The 11260-nt window shown below is 40.6% G+C and overlaps 1 pseudogene; it reads left to right on the top strand.

Annotated features, from left to right (window-relative positions):
* The first annotated feature begins 4768 nt into the window (after positions 1-4768).
* On the top strand, positions 4769-5389 carry LOC147437871 (uncharacterized; annotated as a pseudogene).
* Positions 5390-11260: the final 5871 nt, after the last annotated feature.

Raw genomic sequence — 11260 nt, 5'->3', positions numbered from 1 at the left:
GAGAAATGTGAAAGAGTGGCATCAACTATGTGAGATGCGGCACTAGGACAATGAGAGAGAGAGAGAGAGAGAGAGAGAGAGTAATTAGAAAGTATGGAGTGACATGGGGATGGATAAATGGATACAACACACACACACACACACACACACACAAAGAGAGAGAGAGAGAGAGAGAGAGAGAGAGAGAGAGAGAGATTACATAAGAAAGTATGGGGTCACATGGAGATGGATAAATGAAGACGATGCACAATACACACACACACAGAGAGAGAGAGAGAGAGAGAGAGAGAGAGAGAGAGAGATTACATAAGAAAGTATGGGGTCACATGGAGATGGATAAATGAAGACGATGCACAATACACACACACAAAGAGAGAGAGAGAGAGAGAGAGAGAGAGAGAGAGAGAGAGAGAGAGAGAGGCATATTGAGAAAAAAGGGAGAGGGAAGAAAAATAAATCAAGAGAGATTGTGTGTGTGTGAGAGAGAGAGAGAGAGAGAGAGAGAGAGAGAGAGAGAGAGAGAGAGAGAAGAGGGGATCAAAAGTTGGTGGTACAATGTGGAGGAGAAAGAGGGATTACTATGGCTCAAGAAAAGTGCCACTTGCCTCCGGTGGTAGAGGCGGTAGTGGGTGACATCTGGTGGTAGTGAGTGGTAGGGATGAATGTTGAGATAGGCATGGGACATCCCTCTACACCTCATTTCAGTTGATGTTGACACCTTAGTATATTTGCTGTAAACACAAGAATGAGCCAAGTCTACCAACCATGTAATATCAAGGCCTATAAATAAATCCTTGTGTTGTACATAAATATATGCTATGTAATATGATATCCTACTATTGTGGGCTCAGTCTACCAACCATGTAATATCAAGGCCTATAAATAAATCCTTGTGTTGTACATAAATATATGCTATGCAATATGATATCCTACTATTGTGTGTACATCAATTTGTCCCTTTAGTGGTAGTGTACCTTTTATTAGGTGTGTGTAGCTCACTGTGTAACAATGGAGTCTTTCACCTTTGAGCCTCCTTGAGCTCCCTTCCCCTTAGGTCTCGGGAAAAGATAGGTTCGCTTTATCCAAAGCCTGTTCAAAATGAAAAATGGCCGGCTCAAGTTTGGGCAAGAAAGTTCTCGAGCCGGTTCAAATTAAGAAATTTTTAGTTATAATATGAGATTTTTAGTGTGATTATCCCCTCAAATTTAGAGTTAGTCTGTTCATATGCGTGTGAAAAGGTTCCAAAGCTGGGTCCACAAAAAATGTTTCACGAGCCCTGCTTTTCCTCCCGATCCTAACAAATGGTATCAGAGCTAATCTTTTTGCTAATTGCTTTTTTCTTGGGCAAGTTCATGGCTAAATGCCTAGAGCCACTACGCTTACATGAGTGATTGCAATAGGTTTTGGGCTCAACAAGTACGCATTATAACCTAGTCTTTCTTTATGCACTAATCGATTGGAGTAATTGAGCTCCTACTAGTTCAATTCCTAGCTAATTACTGAATCATTAGGGTCAATCAAGCTCTATTTTGCACTAATTTTGAATGGTTTTGCTTGATTTTATTGTATAAACCAAGAGCTGCATTTTGATTCTCAATTGTATGCTTTGAATGTGCTCTGTGAGAGCTTTTAGCAGCCTGCTCAAGCACTGAAATTGGAGGAGATTAGAACCCCTAATCCTGCTCACTAACTCTAGGTGTGTATGTGTGGCTATAAGGAAAAATTCAAGTGGGAGCCACCTCTTACAAGATGTAACTGAAACCTTTGACCGGATTCTAGGCCAACCGGGCGCTCAATTGGAGCTAATTGCAATTTCAGGTCCGCGACCGGCCGAACCGACCGACCAGCGAATTCTGCAGCAAACCGACCCTTCCGGCGAACCTGACCAGCCGCCTCCGTCCATCGGCTTCCGACCGGTGCCCAGCTGGCTGGCTGCCTGATAAGTGCCAACCCTACCCGATCGACCGGCCACGTGTTGCCCACTGTGCCCGCGCACTACCCAAACCTGCCCACTCTGCCCTCTCTGCCCGGTCTGCCCACGTGATGCCCGGTCTGCCCAAACCTGCCCGCGCTCTGCCCACTCTGCCCGAACTGCCAGCCCACTAAACCAAGCCCCCTTTTCACATATGAAGCTATGCCTCAAGGACTCATTCCCACCACTCCTATCAGTAGAAAATCCACGAGTCTTGCTCTTTAATCTCGCATCATATTTTGTGCTCGCCCTACACAAACGTTTTAAAAATTTTGCGAGCCCCAAATCAACATCTCTTGAAGATTTAAGCATATTGAGAAATTTGTGAAGAGGTGCTCCATGAATTTGGAGAGGACTTCACAAACTATTTGTAAAATCATTGAGATTGGCTTTTACAACGACAAGACACTGCCATAGAGAGAGTCTCTCTATTGGTAAGACCAAGTCCCTCTGTTTTTACAACCACTTTGCATCATGGGAGAGAAGGGAATCGAAAAATTTTACGGCGAAGGCTTCCACACCTGGCAAACCAAGCTGTGATGATACCTTATGAAAAAGCAACTATGGTCTGTTGTAAAGCCAAGGGTAAGCGAACCATCCACTTCTGTCGAAGGCACTCTCACTAGGCCCCAAATTGCACAATCACAAGCTAAAGATGAACAAGCACTTGGCATAATTATCACGTCACTCCACGATAATTATGTGCACTTTACAGATAGCTGCACCATTGCAATCCAAACATGGGATATTCTAGAACATAACTTTGGTGCTAAACAAAAGCAAAGTAAAATTAGCTTAAAGAAAAATCTTTACAAACTTACTATGCTTCAAGAAGAGGATGTTTCAAGCCTTGTAAACAGACTAATGAGCATAATCACACAACTCACTTACATTCAGTGCCAAGTCCCGGAAGAAGATCAAGTCGCTGTGCTCTTGAGTGCTCTACCTAAAAGTTTTGACAACATAGTCACAATCTTAGAGCAAAAGGAACCCATACCTTCTCTGCAATACGTTACAGGGGCGATCCATGAAGAAGAAAAGAAAAATAAGAAGAAATCTGAATCAGCGGGAGGAGCTTATTTTACATCATCATCATCATCTAGGGCGTCATCATCATCACCTAGATTAAATAACAAGAAGTGTTATGAATGTGGCAAGCCTGGACACTTCTCCAAGGACTACTACAAGAACAAATATTGTAGCAATTGCGGCATCAAAGGTCATCCACCATCAAAGTGCCAAGGAAGCAACAAAAATAGAGTCAATCTTGTAGAAGAAAAGGATGGAGATGCAGCTCAACAGGAAGAGAATTGTCTCCATGTGTGTGCTGCCCCTAACTACTTTTGCGAATATACTGATGTACTGTAAAATGGATAGTCTTCCACCTTCTCTGTTTAAGGGGAGGACTTCTTAGTATGTGTGACACCATGTTATGAGACCACTCAGTCTGTGTGACTATAGTCTGTGCGACTACCTCGGTCTGTGTGACCATTAGCCTATGTGGCTTTCGGTCTTGATTCAGCTTCATTCAGTATAGTCCATGCCTAAGGGGAGGATTTTTGAGATAGGCATGGGACATCCCTCTACACCTCATTTCAGTTGATGTTGACACCTTAGTATATTTGCTGTAAACACAAGAATGAGCCAAGTCAAAAGGTTCCTTATTATCCAAGAAGCCTTTCCTACATGTGTTGGTGGTGCCATCTCCACACAAAAAGGCCTTCCCATATAGTCTCAATTCTAGAGAGCAAGTTCACACACGAAGGCTTTTAAGTAGCAAGATTTCAAAAACCTTCAAGTGTATATACTCTCTCTCTCTCTCTCTCTTTCTCTCTCTCTCATATGAAAAAAATTGGACCCCCTTGGGGCCATGTAAGGATTCCTAATTTTAAGGAATTAAAGCTAATTTTGTAGGGGATGGAGGGAACAAAGACAATAAATAGGGCTACTTTTGTAGCTCTCTCTCTAACTTCTCTCTAGATAGGAGAGGGGGGGAAAGTAGGGAATGAGGGTTGTAAAGTAGGAGGAAGAGGGGGGAAAAGTAGGAGAGAGAGGGGAGTAAAATGAGAGAGAGGAGTAAAAGTAGAGAGAAGAAACATTCTCTCTCTACCTATCACCAAACAAAGAGAGTAAGTAGTTATGACAAAATCCACTTTTCAGTTCATGCATCAATTCACCCCAAAAAAATAATTTTTTTATAAAATCCTCAAAATGGATCTTTTAAGCTTTCAAAAGGTCCCTATATATATAACAGTATTTTTTTAGAAGAATCTAGCTTTTATAAGCTCCCAATCTAAAATTCCTTGGGTCCCTCTCTACATTAATTCCACAAAGAGAGTAAGTAGTTATGACATCTTCCACTTTTCAGCTCGTGCATCAATTCACCCCAAAAAATGATTTTTTAATAAAATCTTCAAAATGGATCTTTTAAGCTTTAAAAAGGTCTCTCTCTCTCTCTCTCTCTCTCTCTCTCTCTCTCTCTCTATATATATATATATATATATAACAGTATTTTTTTAGAAGAATCTAACTTTTATAAACTCCAAATCTAAAATTCTTTGGGTCTCTCTCTACATTAACTCTAAGAATAAATAGATAATGCCACATCATCAAAACGTCCATCTAATAAAGCCTAAAAATTGAAAATTTAAAAATTTAAAAATTTCTCTCCTTTGAGCTCAAAAATTGAACCTATATATGAAAAAATATATTTTTAAGTCTTTTTATCCCAAAAATTGTCTGTTTATCCCAAAAAGTATATCTTATCAAATTTTTTTCCCATCATAACTTTTCACCATGTCTCTTCGCGACATAACCAATGAATCACCTGCACCGTCATCTACTAGGTCAACTAATGTCAGTCTGCGTCTACCGATCGAATTTGCTCCCACAAAAAAAAATGATGAGAAAGCATCTCAACCGGCATCCGTACGACGGTTTTGAAGAGAAACCAATGTTGACTTGTGGCTTAATGGAGGGTTTTATCCAAAAGATCCACTCGTGGGCTCTCATCGGACATTCCGTACACTCCCAAGCTTAATCAAATATGTGGGAGAAGGAGAACGTGGTCTTCTTGGGTATTGTAAGAGATTGGACTCCAATCACGCAGATGCGTCGGCATATTTTCGACAACAATGTCAAGTGTTACACATTCATTCCACAAATCTCCAACAACAAATACATTCCACAGAGAAACAACTCAAAGATCTTAAAGAGGAGATGAAAGCTACAGAAACAGAGGTAACTAAGCTACAGATTGCAATGATTCACCTAAAAGCCACTCCATTTGGCATGCGTGAGCGTAAGAGGGAGTTCTCTTCCATTGAAAACTTAGCCTCTAATGGAGGGGCACGTAAGAAGCGGATCATGGCAACCAGGTATTTTTTTAAATTCACAGTGTTCATAACTCTCAAATAATTTTCATCAATTTGTAACTCGGTTCACCTTTTGAAATAGGACATATATACAAGATGTGTGTGGAAATTTTAGACAAGAGGACCGTTGCAATCTTCTCCTAGGATGCATCTCAAAGGAAGATATACTTTACATCATAGGTTGTGAAAAGGCCAAACACATGAAAGATGCCATCACAAAGGAGATCCTAAAAAAGATCTTTAACCTTGTGTCTGAGGATGATGTCCAGAGAGCTTGTGATGAGGTTGGGATCAGCACAAATGCATACCATGCACTTCATGGATTGATGAAAGATGCATTACGAGAGCAAGGCATCACCGAGAATTTATTTCCTATTCCACATAGGGTCCGCCAACTTGCAAAAAAATCAAACAATGATCTTGTTCGGGAATCCCTTGGAGAATACAAACACATTGAAGGATCCATGGTGTACTCTTCCACGAGTGCCAAGTCACGTGGTAATATAAAGGGAGGCAATACTATTCCTAATGGGGCAAAGTCTTTTAGTTATCATTAATTCAACAACATTTTTGTTGACTTGAAACGACTACAACGAGCTATGGTTAAATTTTATGCTTTGTCTCCACAAGGTAATACAAATTGTAATGTCATTTTTTATTTGTATTGAATATCATTTAGTATAAGAATTCAATTCCTGTGTTGTTTCAGTACTTGGAGAGAAGCTCATATTTATTCTTAAGCTAGATGAATGTCAAATTGTCAAAGGACGGAGATTGGAATGTATGAGTGTGACACTCATGAATGAGGCAATGTTTTTTGCAAAAGTCGATGCTATCGGTGATCATTCTCAGAAACCATTATTTATTGTACAATTGGAAAAAGAAATATGGTGGTTAGGAGCTTTTGAAGTTCCGAAAGAGACTCATGAGGTGTTGGCATGGGTCTTCTCTATGATCTCGTGGATCACAGAGGTTATTAAGGCACAACTAGAGGAAGAAAAGCTAGAAGTAGATGGAGTAGGTACATTTGATGTTGAGTGGCACTTAGGAGGTGATCTAAAAACAATCAAATGTATACTTGGGTGTAAACAAGGTGCTTCCTCACTTCTTCCTTGTCCATATTGTGTACAAGGATACAAGGAAAGTACTCGTGGCTCCACGTCTTCAAAGAAAAATGTCAAGGGAAGTCAGGCAACAGGGTCAATGGATGATGATGCAAGGGATTGGGTGTGCTTGGTGTTGAAGTGTCCTATCATGGAGGTCCCCAATCGGTCGACAAAAGATAAAACATGGCATCCCATTATCAATTTTCCACTTACAAATGTACACTTTTGCACTTTGCATGCCTTTATGCGTATATTTGATTGCTTGTTAAAGCTTCACATAGAGTACGCTTTCACAATGAAACCACTTTTCAGATCCAGAGATGCAAAAGGAGAGGGGTGAGGAGGATGCTCCATGGGAGCTATGGAAAGCTCTTTGCAAGTGTATGACGGATCAAGATTCAAATCCCGTGCTTGTAAATCTGCGTAGGCAAGTGTGGCACCACTTGGAGTTAGTGCTTCAAATCATGTGGAAATCCCAAACCACGAGCGAGCAACAAAATTTGTTCAAAGATCACATTTCGAATTTCACTAAAGCATTTGTGCAAGCGTGGGGAGAGAGCAATATCACGCACTACATGGTAAGTTACTTTGTTCAGTTCAAATTTTGATGCTATACATAAATATTTATTTGATCTAAGCATTTTTTCTTGATGCAACATATTTTGTATGCACATGGAGCATTCTTTATGTCAAAGTATGGTTCATTAGACATGTGGAGCACTCAAGGAATGGAAAAATCACATTATCGAGCCAAAGGTGTTTACTTTAAAAATACACGTCACGGTGGTGGAACTACGAGATCCAACTACATGAAGGAGATGTTTAATTGGTTCTTTCGTTGTTCTTTGGGGAGATGTCATGCCATAGAGTGAGCGCGAAAGTCAAGTCTTGCCAAGGAGGTTAGGAGACAATCTCGACTTACTGCTAAAGAGAAATGGAGAAACTCCACCGGACCCCTTAATCATGCTAGGTGGCGTGAAAATCGCCATAGAGTGGGCAAACGTTGGTTACCCAACATGTAAAACAAATGATGCTATGCAATGTAATGTTTATGTTTGTAGATGTCTTTGCTGAGTTGCATATAATACTTCTCCATTTATCCATTTTTTGTTTTTTATATTTTGATGATATTAATAGTTTTTTTAAGTGGCCTGGTCAAGTGTGAAGATACCTTTTTTTAAAAAAATAGAGGGCTTTTAGAGAAGAGGGAGTCTCATTTTCAATCTTGCCCCTTCTTACACAATGGCATGCACAAAGCAAACAGCAAGAAAAGATCAACCTTTTTTTGCTCACCCTCACTCATCCGTCCAAGGTTCTCAAAAACCACCTTGGATACACGAACAAGAGCTCTTAGAAGAGATGGAGAGGGAATGGTCAGGTGAAGAGCAACAAGATGGACAACCTTCACGCAAGAAGAAACGGGTAGTGACATCAGACAAAGAAACCGAAACGGACAACGAAGCACAAAGCCCACCATGGAGCAGACAGGAGATCCCAAGCAATCATCGAGTTCCGACTAGGAAGACATTGCCACGTGGCTTCAGCGCTCTGTCGTCAGATCAGCCTAGAGATCATCATGGGTTACTAAATGAAGAGGATTTTGAGGATGTAGAAGACGAGCCAGTTGGAGCACAGGGTGGAGTTGAAGATCCAGTCGGAGAACATGGTGGCCTTGAAGATGCGCAAGCTCCTCCTCGCAAGCCCTCTCGTAGAAAGAAAAAGTTTTTCAAGCTTCGCCCTCGCAAGGCCCATGTCCCAGATCCTACCATCCCTCAACAAAGGGCTCCTGCTGTGAAGCGACGCATTCCAAAGGCGTTGGAAGAGATTCGTCACTATCAAAAAACTTTAGACCTTCTCATCCTCAAGGCACCATTCGCACGTTTGGTGAAAGAGATCATGCAAAGTTATCGAATGGCGTTTCGAGTTCAAGGTATCGCCATAGAAGCTCTGCAAGAAGCGGCAAAATATCATCTAATTTCTCTTTTTGAAGACACCAACTTGTGTGCTATTCATGCAAAATGGGTGACAATAATGCCTAAGGATTTAGCTCTTGCGCGTTGAATCAGAGGAGAGAGAGATTGAATTTGACTTTTATGCAATTTTGGCAATGTAAAGATATCTTTTTGAAATATAACGATTCGTGACTTTTTCAAATATAACGAGTCATGTACATTTGTGTTTTAAGTGATATAAGTAAAACTAAGTAGACAGAGAGAGAGAGAGAGAGAGAGAGAGAGAGAGAGAGAGAGAGAGAGAGAGAGAGAGAGAGATGTGGATAGAAGAGCTGTCAACCAAGTGTGGTTGATTGAATAACCAAAAAAGGCATAATATCATTGTATTCTAATAAATTTAGCCTAAAGAAGGTTTAAAAAGGCTATCTAGGGGCCTGCCCGCAAAGGCGCGCGAGAAGGCAAAAGTAAAAGTTACTTTTGCCTTCTCGCGCGCCTCTGCGGCAGGCCCCTAGACAGCCTTTTTAAACTTTCTTTAGGTTAAGTTTACAAGAATATAATGATATTCTGTTTTTTTTGGTGTTATTTATATGAAAAAAACTCTTTATTTTGATTCAGAGAATTGCACAATCGTATCACAAGATAGAACCAATCACGTACTGTCTATCGTACCATAAACTCAATACAAAAGATGTAAAGTACCAGTTAAAATCAATTCCCATTCGAAATTTGAAATAACAAAGTACAAAGATGTGATATATCTCATTACAAATTTGAAGGAGTTAATTACAAGATTTATGCAGCTATTGAGTGCTTGAGCCATCTAAGATATGGCGAGCAATGTTTTCTCGGCGCTCAGGGAAGCTGTTTGTGCAGCACATCCCAAGCAATTTGTTCCACATTTCTTAGACCTACAACTTGGATTAAGGCCACGTTACAAAGCACACGACCACGAATGGGTGTCGCAAATGCAGCACTGGCCAGAGATTAATTTACAAGATATATAACTTGGGAGGCTTGAGATATGGTTGACAGGCATAGGATGCGGCTCATTGCTTTCATCATTGACACCCAAAATTGACCACGAGTGTACTCCTTGTGGATTATTGCCAAGCTGTCCTGGGGGAGCTTGCCAAGGTAATGCGCAAGAGACGACTGCCATCCAAAAGCTTGGCGCCTACCATCTCCTCCCCGACCTGCATGCTCATCCAGCTCCACAACATTCTACAAAGAAATCAATAGGTAAATAAGATTTCAGAATGCAACAATGAAAATTAACGTATTCACCAAACAAAAATTAATTAATACCTCTTGTTTTTCGTCGTCCTCATCGTTTATGCCTTTTCTATCAAGAGAAATAGATGAATTGGGAGCCATAGCGACACTCTCAAGTTCATCTATATGAACATGCATAGGAGTGCGTTGGGCTTCAAGCAATGCGCGTGTAGCTACAAACTCATCCTCCGACACAGATGAGTGCGGTGCATCTGTCACCGCCACCATTGCCAACTCCATTGTTTCTACCACACTCTCTCCAAGGAGAAGGAGGCTTCGATCCAAAGGATCGGAGGAGGGGTCAATGGCAGAGGACTCTATAGTGGCACAGAGGATGGATAGACACTCATCCATGCGGATGTCAAAAGTCTTTTCAAGATCATGTAAAAACAAATGAGGCAAACTCACCTCAGATCTTTTAGGCTCCTCTGCAAGAAGAAACACAAAAGTCGCCAAGAACCTTAGAAACTAGGTGCCAACCTTCTTCTTTTTCAAACGTGAATCTTCAATGTACTGACCTGCCTCACCCGCAATTACACAAAATCGCTGAAGCCGCTGGGTGAAAGGCCGATCATCTTTGTGTATGTAGCAAAGCAAATCGCATGGAATCCACAATTCCCCTTGTCCGACAATTGGTACAACATACTTGTCGATGTAGAATTCAAAAAATTCCAAGATAGGCTGTTTAGGTGAATAGTTGCGTTCACATCAAGGAATTGGGTGAAGAAATTGTGAAGATCGTCATGATCTTGCCACTCGGTTGTTTGTAAAAATGCTTGGAAGCGTTGTTACGCCATGGCTTCAGGAGGGGTGGAGGAGGATGCCATAATGCTAGCTCTTAAGGTAGGAATGCAAAGAGTGCTAGAGCTCAAATGAGAGTGTGAACAGGCTATGTAGGTGAATTGTGAAAATGATAGGGTTTAGGAGGCTTTATATAGCGCCCCCCCCCCCAAAAAAAATAAATAAATTTAATAACAATAATTAAAATATTAAACAATTTTCATAAAGTAACACAAATAACAAGAAGTTATAAAAAACTTTCAAATTAGATTACAATCATTTAACTCTAAAAACACATCACTACGACTTTAAGATAATGTGCATTGCCAAAATTTGATACAACCATCTTTTTGAACTTACAATTGTGATATTATAAGAAATTTAAGTACAAAACATAACTACTCTAATGATAAAATCAAATTCTCTTCCGTCGTCCACGCCTTTTTAATTTGAATTGTGCTCTCCATGCGGCTACCAATCTAGCAAAAAAAAAAAGAAATAGCATACCCACCTTAGAGCAGGGAATAATCCAAAGAACATAAATATAACATAATTAAGAGAAAAAAATCATTCACCTTACGTCGTCCGATGCAAAATTTTGTATCTTCTCCATGCTCTAAACCCATTATCACTAAGTGCTCCCGCACATTGGCCAATGTCCAATGCTTGTTCACTTGGACGGTCTCAACGGCACCACTCGACAATTTGATTGCAATATCAAATACCTCAATCGTAGCATTAGTGGATTGCAATGGAATCCATTCACCAAGCTTGCACATCCATCTTTCATAGAAGTACCGCACG

This window comes from Adiantum capillus-veneris, chromosome 17, assembly GCF_014529385.1.
Source record: "Adiantum capillus-veneris isolate H3 chromosome 17, ASM1452938v2, whole genome shotgun sequence".
NCBI classification, from domain to species: domain Eukaryota; kingdom Viridiplantae; phylum Streptophyta; class Polypodiopsida; order Polypodiales; family Pteridaceae; genus Adiantum; species Adiantum capillus-veneris.
This window is presented reverse-complemented; position numbering and strand designations above follow the sequence as displayed.